Source organism: Phocoena sinus, chromosome 1 (assembly GCF_008692025.1).
Source record: "Phocoena sinus isolate mPhoSin1 chromosome 1, mPhoSin1.pri, whole genome shotgun sequence".
In the NCBI taxonomy this organism is placed as follows: Eukaryota; Metazoa; Chordata; class Mammalia; order Artiodactyla; family Phocoenidae; genus Phocoena; species Phocoena sinus.
The window spans coordinates 97,804,499-97,812,347 of record NC_045763.1 but is presented as its reverse complement, the minus strand read 5'-3'; the positions used below and the strand labels follow the sequence as shown (position 1 = coordinate 97,812,347).

The window sequence follows — 7,849 nt, the reverse complement described above, 5'->3', positions numbered from 1 at the left end:
AGGACAGGGCCCCGAAGAACTGCCCGTGGAGCCCAGCTAGAAGGGAACTTGGCAGAACAAGTGCACCTCCCTGTGTGGAAATCCTTCCAGGCACCCTAGACACGAGTCGTTTAGGTGGGACCCCGGTTGCAACAGGGAGGGAGCTCACCACCTCACAGGGCACCCCGGGCAGCCACCTGCCCCTGGATATCCAGGCCCCGCCAGGACAGTCTTCGGAGCCTCAAGGACAGACTCCAGGCCCCCACCCCACCTCTGTCTGCCTGTGACATTGCTTCCGTGCCCAGAACAAAGGCAGCGGGTGAAACCCACAGCCCTCTGCCCTTTATTTCTTTATCACCTGCATTTCAAGTTCACAGGAAGAGGGTTTTCAAAACCTCAGAGTCAGGATGGCACTGCGGTCAGTATTTTCAAAGAAAGGAAACCAAAAAGGATCACAGAACTGCAGGTATAGCATATTAAGGCCCTGTAGGGTGGGAAGGGGCCACGGGGCAGGGAAGGGTGTGCATGCGTGCGCGGGGAGCCCGCTGCTTTCCCAGCTCTCCAGGGCAGGAGAGGGAGAAGGGGCAGAGAGGGAGGCCGCTGAGGGAAAGGAGAGCAGGGCTGCCCCCACTGCTTTTTATGTTGAGGGGCAGCTCACGTGGCCAGGGCACTGGCCAGCTCTTGCCTCCACTGCGACAGCCCTAACGTTCCGCCCCCTCCAGCCTTGCGCCACGGTGGCACATTTCCTTTTGCTGAGCGACGCCATCTCTTGTGCTCCTGGCAGCTCAGGTGCATCTGAGCTGTGTGGGAAACGCTGTGTCCACATCTCCGATGAGGCCTCTGATTGAATCTACCACGTTGCTCATAAGAAGTGTGGGCTATGAAGTCGTTTGTTTTACTGCCTGTGTTTTCCTTTTGCTTCATTTTTCTGGTTATTTTCATTGATTTCATTGATTTTATCTTGTTTATTGAATGAATCCTTTTTAGAAAAAAAAAGTTTTTAAAGTTGTGAAATGTTTTTAAAATATAGAAAGCAGAGGGAATTACAAAATGAACCCCCTAGTACCCACCTACCAGCTTTATCAATTCTTAACAGATTGCCACAGTTTTCCTCTTTGTTGTGCTAGATACACTGACACAAAATTTACCGTTTTGACGTTCTTTTAGAAACATAACATTATACATACAGTTAAAGGGCCCTATGACCTCTCTCCACGCCTTCCCCTTCTTCCCTAGAGGTACCCACTATTCTGAATTTGATTCCCTATAAAAGTGATACATGGGTATTGTAAACAATCCGTAGAGTGGAAAAGGGTATAAAGCAAAAAGTAAAATCTTCCTGCTACCGCCAGCCTTAAAGTCACTCCCCACTGAGGTAACGATTGTTAAAACTTTCTATGGGGCTTCCCTGGTGGCGCAGTGGTTGAGAGTCCGCCTGCCGTTGCAGGGGACACGGGTTCATGCCCTGGTCCGGGAGGATCCCACATGCCGCGGAGCGGCTGGGCCCGTGAGCCATGGCCACTGGGCCTGCGCGTCCGGAGCCTGTGCTCCGCAACGGGAGAGGCCGCAGCAGCAGTGAGAGGCCTGCGTAGCGCAAAAAAAAAAAAAAAAAAAAAAAAAAAAAACTTTCTATGAATCTTTCCAGGTATCCTTTAATACATATGAATATATTATTTTGTTTCCTTTCTTTATACGTGTGAGGTTACACTGTGTATAATGTTCTCCAACATGCCTTTAGTTTCCAGTTGTCACTGTTCCTTGGACACTTTTCTGTTAGTACTAATAACTCTACTGTGTTCTTTATAACAGCTGCATGAGATTCTACTTTACTTGATAAGTTTCCCATGGAATGGGTATTTAGGTGGTTTCAGAGACTTAGCTATTCTAAACAAGCCTACATTGAACACTTGTGACATATACTTTTGCCTCACTTGTGGGAATACTGTATATCTGTAGAATAAATACCTCAAAGTGGAGTTTCCAGGTAAAAAATACTGAACATTTGACACCTTGAAAGATACTGCTAACCCTCCGTCTAAATATGATCAGCTCAAACGCCAACAAAAAACATGTGAGAGTTTCTGTCTCCCCACATCCTTGAGAACACGACTTTTCATACCACTATTGGCCTTTTGTTTATTTTCTCCTATAAGCTGTCTGCTCTTACCCGTTTTGAACCCTAGCATTTTGTGGGCTTACTTTTTACATTTGAATCTTTGATCCACCTGGAATTAATTTTAGATGCTGTGTGAGACAGATACTCTTTTCGATGAACATTTATTGATATTCCTGCTCCATAAGTAGATTGAATTAAGTACTGACATGAAAGGAAAAGCAGATTTCTCTTCATTCCTAACAGGCCACAGCTACGTGGCTTTGCCTCCTCACTTAGAACTAGCTGACATCAAGGCTCTAGGTTAAGAAATGGACCATCCATAATGGATGGGTAAACACAGAGGCTCTGCAGACATTCACTCACTTAGTTTTTCAACAAATAGGCAGTGGTGGATTCAGTCACTGGAACTTTGGTTTTTTCCTGAGGCTCAGAGGTGTCTTGCACGTGGGAAGAGGGGTACACACGTATTTGGTAGCCAGAGTAGACCGTGGCCAACTGCAAAGAGTCCACTCAAATCCATTTTCTCTCTTCCATTATAACGGGCTTGAAGCTGGGCGCATGGCTGCCTGACTAGGGACAGCGTTTCCCAGCCCTGTGCTTTTAGAAGGGACCATATGACTGCATTCTCACCAGGGGAATGTGAGTAAAGCTGACATTAGCCCCTCCAGATATAATGGTTTTAAAACATGACACAAAGTCTTTGACTCTGTACCTGCCAAGTGGTGGGTGTCTATGACCCCTCTATTTGAACCTGGGCAGTCTTCACCCAAGAGGAAAGTGGGAAGCAATGTGATTTCTGAGGCCAGAGCATAGAAGGCTAGGCAGCTTCTACCTTGTGGGAACACTCGCTCTTGGCGCCCTGAGCCTCCATAAAAGAAGTCCAACTCCCCTGAGGCCACCAAGTTAGAGAGGCCCCATGTCAGTGCCCTGGAACAAGCCCTGCTGAGCCCAGTCTTCTAGCCAAGCACCAGGCAAGTGAAGGTGTCTCCTGACAATTCATCCTCCAACCATCTGAGTCACCCCCAGTCACCTGAGTCTTCCCAGCTGAGGCCCCAGACGTTGTAGAGCAGAGAGACAAGCCATCCTCCCTGAATTCTGTCCAAAATCCCCAGCATTCCTCACAGACCCACAGAACCAATGAGGATAATGGAATAGTTGATATTTTATAGCACTATTTTGGAGTGGTTTGTTATTCTGTAGTAGATAATTGGAGCTAAGCCAAAGTCTAGAAAACTCTTCCCCCTTTCTGCTGGCTCCAACTCAGATGTGGCAATGACTCAGCCTCAACTATGCAGATGACAACTCCTAGGAATGACAGAGACACAGGATGGAAGGAACTTGGGCCTCCAAAGGACCACGTGGAACACTGCCACTAGCTGATAAGAAACACTCACCTTGAGGGTTATATGTGAGAGAGGAATGCATGTCTTTATCCCTTAAGCCAAACAAACAATACATACTGTACACCTGAAACTAACACAACATTGTTAATCAACTATACTCCAATATGAAACAAACAGACGAACAATACCATACAAAGATATAGTAGTGAGCAAGGTACACTGGTCTGGGGAGGAGGGTGGAGGGAGGGGTCACAACAGCAGATCAACCCCCCCAATAAAACAATGCAACAGTTTTTTTTGTTTTTGCGGTACGCGGGCCTCTCACTGTTGTGGCCCTCCCGTTGCGGAGCACAGGCTCCGGACGTGCAGGCTCAGCGGCCATGGCTCACGGGCCCAGCCGCTCCGTGGCATGTGGGGTCTTCCCAGACCGGAGCACGAACCCGTGTCCCCTGCATCATCAGGCGGACTCTCAACCACTGCGCCACCAGGGAAGCCCCTGCGATAGCTTATTTAATGACAGTTGTAATCAGTTCTTAGCAGAGATATACAGGGAGCTGTAAAAACAATTCACAGGGGCTCTCACCCAGTGTGAATGGACATGGAAGGTCGCCCTGAGGAAGTGATGCTGCTTTGAGACCAAAAGGGTGAGTAGAAATTAAGTAGGATGACAGGGAGGGAGGAGAGGAAGAATGTTCAGCCTCTGAGGGTGGGTGGAGCATGTGCAAAGGCTCTGAGTCAGGAAGGAGATGGTGAGTTTGAGGAACTGGAAAAAATAAAAGCCAATGTGGGTCTTGTGGGTCAGGCTGAGGATTTCAGATCTGACCTCTAAGAAATAAGAATCCATGGGATAGTTCTCCAACAGGAGAGTGACTTGATCAGGTCAGCCTCTGGAAGCTGTAAGGGGAAGAGACCAGGGGCAGGGAGACCAGGAGGAAGCTGATGAAAACCCTGTTTGTGGTGGGGGCAGTGGAGAGAAGTGATTGGGTCTGAGAGATATTTGGGAGGCGGTCAATAGTATTTGGAGGGTAGGGGGAGCTTTTTGAGAGAGGGAGGAGTCAAGGATGAAATACCAGGGAGATATCTGGTCTATGAGTAAGTTATGATGTCATGGCCAGAGGAAATCTAGACATGGCTAAGTCCAAAGGTAGCTCAGAGCAGGAGAACGGGGACTGGACTTGTTGGTGGGTGCCTTTGAACAAGTCATTTCTCACATCTTTATATCTTTTCTATAATATGGAAACAACCTACTGCACAGGATGGCTGTATGTATAAGGACAATGGCTGCCCTCATTCACCCAAAAACACTTAGCGAGTGGTGCCTACGATGTGCAGTCAATAAGATAAATACATAAAGTACATGGTGTGTTAGTGAAAGTGCCAAGGAGAGCAAATAAAGTAGGGAAAGGAGACAGAAGGAAGAAGCAAATTTTAGATAGGATGTTTAAGGGGTACACTCATGAACAGGTGATCCGGGTTCTGTGGAACCTGAGGGAGGCTCTCCTCTAGAAGATGAAAATTAAAACATCTTATTTATTCAAATTTCACAAAGATATGTGGCCATATGAGTAGATTTCCAGGGCTTGGAAGGGGCAGCTGTGAGTAAGGGGACCCAGAGCATAAGCATCAGGGGTTGCTCAGTAAAGCCAGCTCCACTCATGAGTAACAGAGCTGTGGGAAGGGGAGGAGGATGACTGTGGGTGTCACCAAAAGAACCTGTTTTATGACACTTATGGTAAGTCATTCAACTACTCTGACCCTCAACTTCCTGATCTGTAAATGTCCTTATAAAGTTTTAAGGAGTGAATAGAGGCATATAAATCAAGTTCCTGGCTCATAGTAATAAGTGGTCGTTATTACTTTAATTTGCATTCCTACCATGGAGAACCAGGGTCTCAGCCTTGGGGAGGGACCAAAATAAAAAAGGGATTACGAGCCCCAGTGGCAGGCAGGCCCCACACTGCCTGTGAATGCTGGGGTCAGTGGCTCCCCTGTGGACCTGGCGTGCGGCAATGGCCCTCATGTGCTACACTCTGGGGAACAGCCTTATGGAGATCACACATCTCACGAAGGCCTAGCTGTTCCTATGGACTTGGATGCGTGAACAGGATGAACAGAAAGAGAGGAGGCTAGACACATGGCTGACCTTGTACCCTTGGCACGACCATTACACCTGTCCCCAAAGCCTTCTCTCTCCTGTACACAATGGCATCTCTTAAGGAAAAACTGATGGCGCTGGTCACAGAAGAGGCAACAGTCCCCATTACTAAAATCATTGTAGTGGGTATTGGACATGTAGGTATGGCATGTGACATCTGCATTCTGGGAAAGTCCCTGGCTGATGAACTTGCCTTTGTGGATGCTTGAAAAGATGAACTCAAAGTAGAAAGGATGCATCCGCAGCATGGGGACTTCTTTCTTCAGACACCTAAATTTGTGGCAGATACAGTTTACTCTGTGGTTGCCAGTTCAGAGGTTGTGAGGGTAGCTGCAAGTATGCGCCAGTGAGAAGGAGAGAGTATCTTAGTCTGGTGCAGAGAAATGTTGTCTTCAAATTCTTTGTTCCTCAGATCAGCGAGTACAGTCCTGATTGCATCATAATTGTGGTTTCCAGCCCAGTGGATATTCTCACATACGTTACCTGGAAAGCGGATTACTTAAGCATCGCGTGATTGAAAGTGGGTGTCAAATGTGGATTCTGCTAGGTTTCACTATTTTATGGCTGAAAACTTGGCATTCATGCCAGCAGCTGTCGTGGATGGATTTGGAGAGAACATGGCAACTCAAGTGTGGCTGTTTGGAGTATATGTGGCCAGCGTTTCTCTCCGGGAACTGGGTCCAGAAATGGGAAAGAACAGCAATGATGAAAATCGGAAGGAAGCGTGCAAGACAGTGGTGGAAAGTGCGTGTGAAATCACCAAGCTAAAAGGATAACCAGCTGGTCTATTGGATGAAATGTGACTGATCTCATTGAATCCATGGTGAAAAATCTATCCAGGATTCAACCAGTGTCAACAATGGTGAAGGGGATGCATGGCATTGAGAACGAAGTCTTCCAGAGCTGTTCATATATCCTTAATGCTCGGGGGCTAACCAGTGTCATCAACCAGAAGCTGAAGGCTGTTAAGTTTGCTCAACTCAAGAAAAGTACAGATACCCCGTGGGACATCCAGAATGACCTATAAGACCTGTGGCTTCTGGGTTCTAGGCTGTAGAAATTTTACAACTCCAATGTGAGGGACTTCCCTGGCAGTCCAGTGGTTAGGACTCTGCACTCCCACCACAGGGGGCACGGATTCCATCCCAGTCGGGGAACTAAGATCCCGCATGCTGCGCGGAGGGGCCAAAAAACAAACAAACAAACAACAACAGCAAGAAAAACTCCAATGTGATTAGCCATGATCCTTTGGTTTTCATCCACGTACATGGATCACAGTTTGCTTTTCTCTTCCTAGATGTGTGAATTCAGGTTCACAGAATCAAAGCCCATGTTTGGTTTTATGTTTGCAATAGGAGCCCTTGAACTAAGGATACTGACTATTAAAAAAAGAAAAAGAAGACATGAAGGAAGCAAGGATGGAAGGAAACAAAGAAAGGATGGAGGCTGGGGGCTTGGACAGGTCCTGATTCCAATCCTGCCTCTGCCAAACTGTGGCCATGGCTGGTGGCTTCACCTGCTTGAACTGCCGCTTCCTCGGCTGTCACACGGCAGGACAGTCCTGATACCGCTGCACAGGGCGGGTTGTGAAGACATGATGTGCAGGCACGCACAGAGTGAGGGGCCACTGCCCCACCCTCCTCCTCTTCCAAGTCAGACACACAGTCTGGGACCTGTACCGGGAGGAGACGAGGCTGTGACGACGGCCTTGGGCACCTGGTGACTGAAACTTCTCCCGCACCCTGGGTGCGTGGCCGCCACAGCAAATGCTCTCAGGCATATAACAAAGCAAGCTTGACTCGTGGTGGGTGCTGGTGACGTTCGATGACCTAAAACAATGAAACCCATAATCAGAGAGTGCTTGGACTTGGCTGCTGTGGGTTTATTTGCCCACGCACGAGGTACAATCATCTCGCTTGGAGTTACATCGGCTGTTAGCCCTCAATTCTGTTGCTAAGAAATTATGAGCCAAATGATGTTTCCAAAAAATAACCACTACAGGATGTTTCAGAATAGAACCATAATAACAGCCCAAACAGAACGGATACGTTGTTATTGATAAATCCTTATGAAGAGCCCAGGAATGGGGTGACTGGGGGGATAGCCTGGCCATACACCTTCTATGGAAATTACTGGTTTGCCAAGGTCTTGAATATAACAAAATAAACTCAGGGATAAAACTGTAAGCGACATAATATAATGTCTTCATGATTCTGAAATCAATCAACCAAGATGTATTTGTTGGGGGCCTGTTGG

At 47.5% G+C, this 7,849-nt stretch overlaps 1 pseudogene; it reads left to right on the top strand.

Annotated features, from left to right (window-relative positions):
• The first annotated feature begins 5,640 nt into the window (after positions 1–5,640).
• LOC116756789 lies at positions 5,641–6,650 on the top strand (annotated as a pseudogene).
• The last annotated feature ends 1,199 nt before the right edge of the window (positions 6,651–7,849 follow it).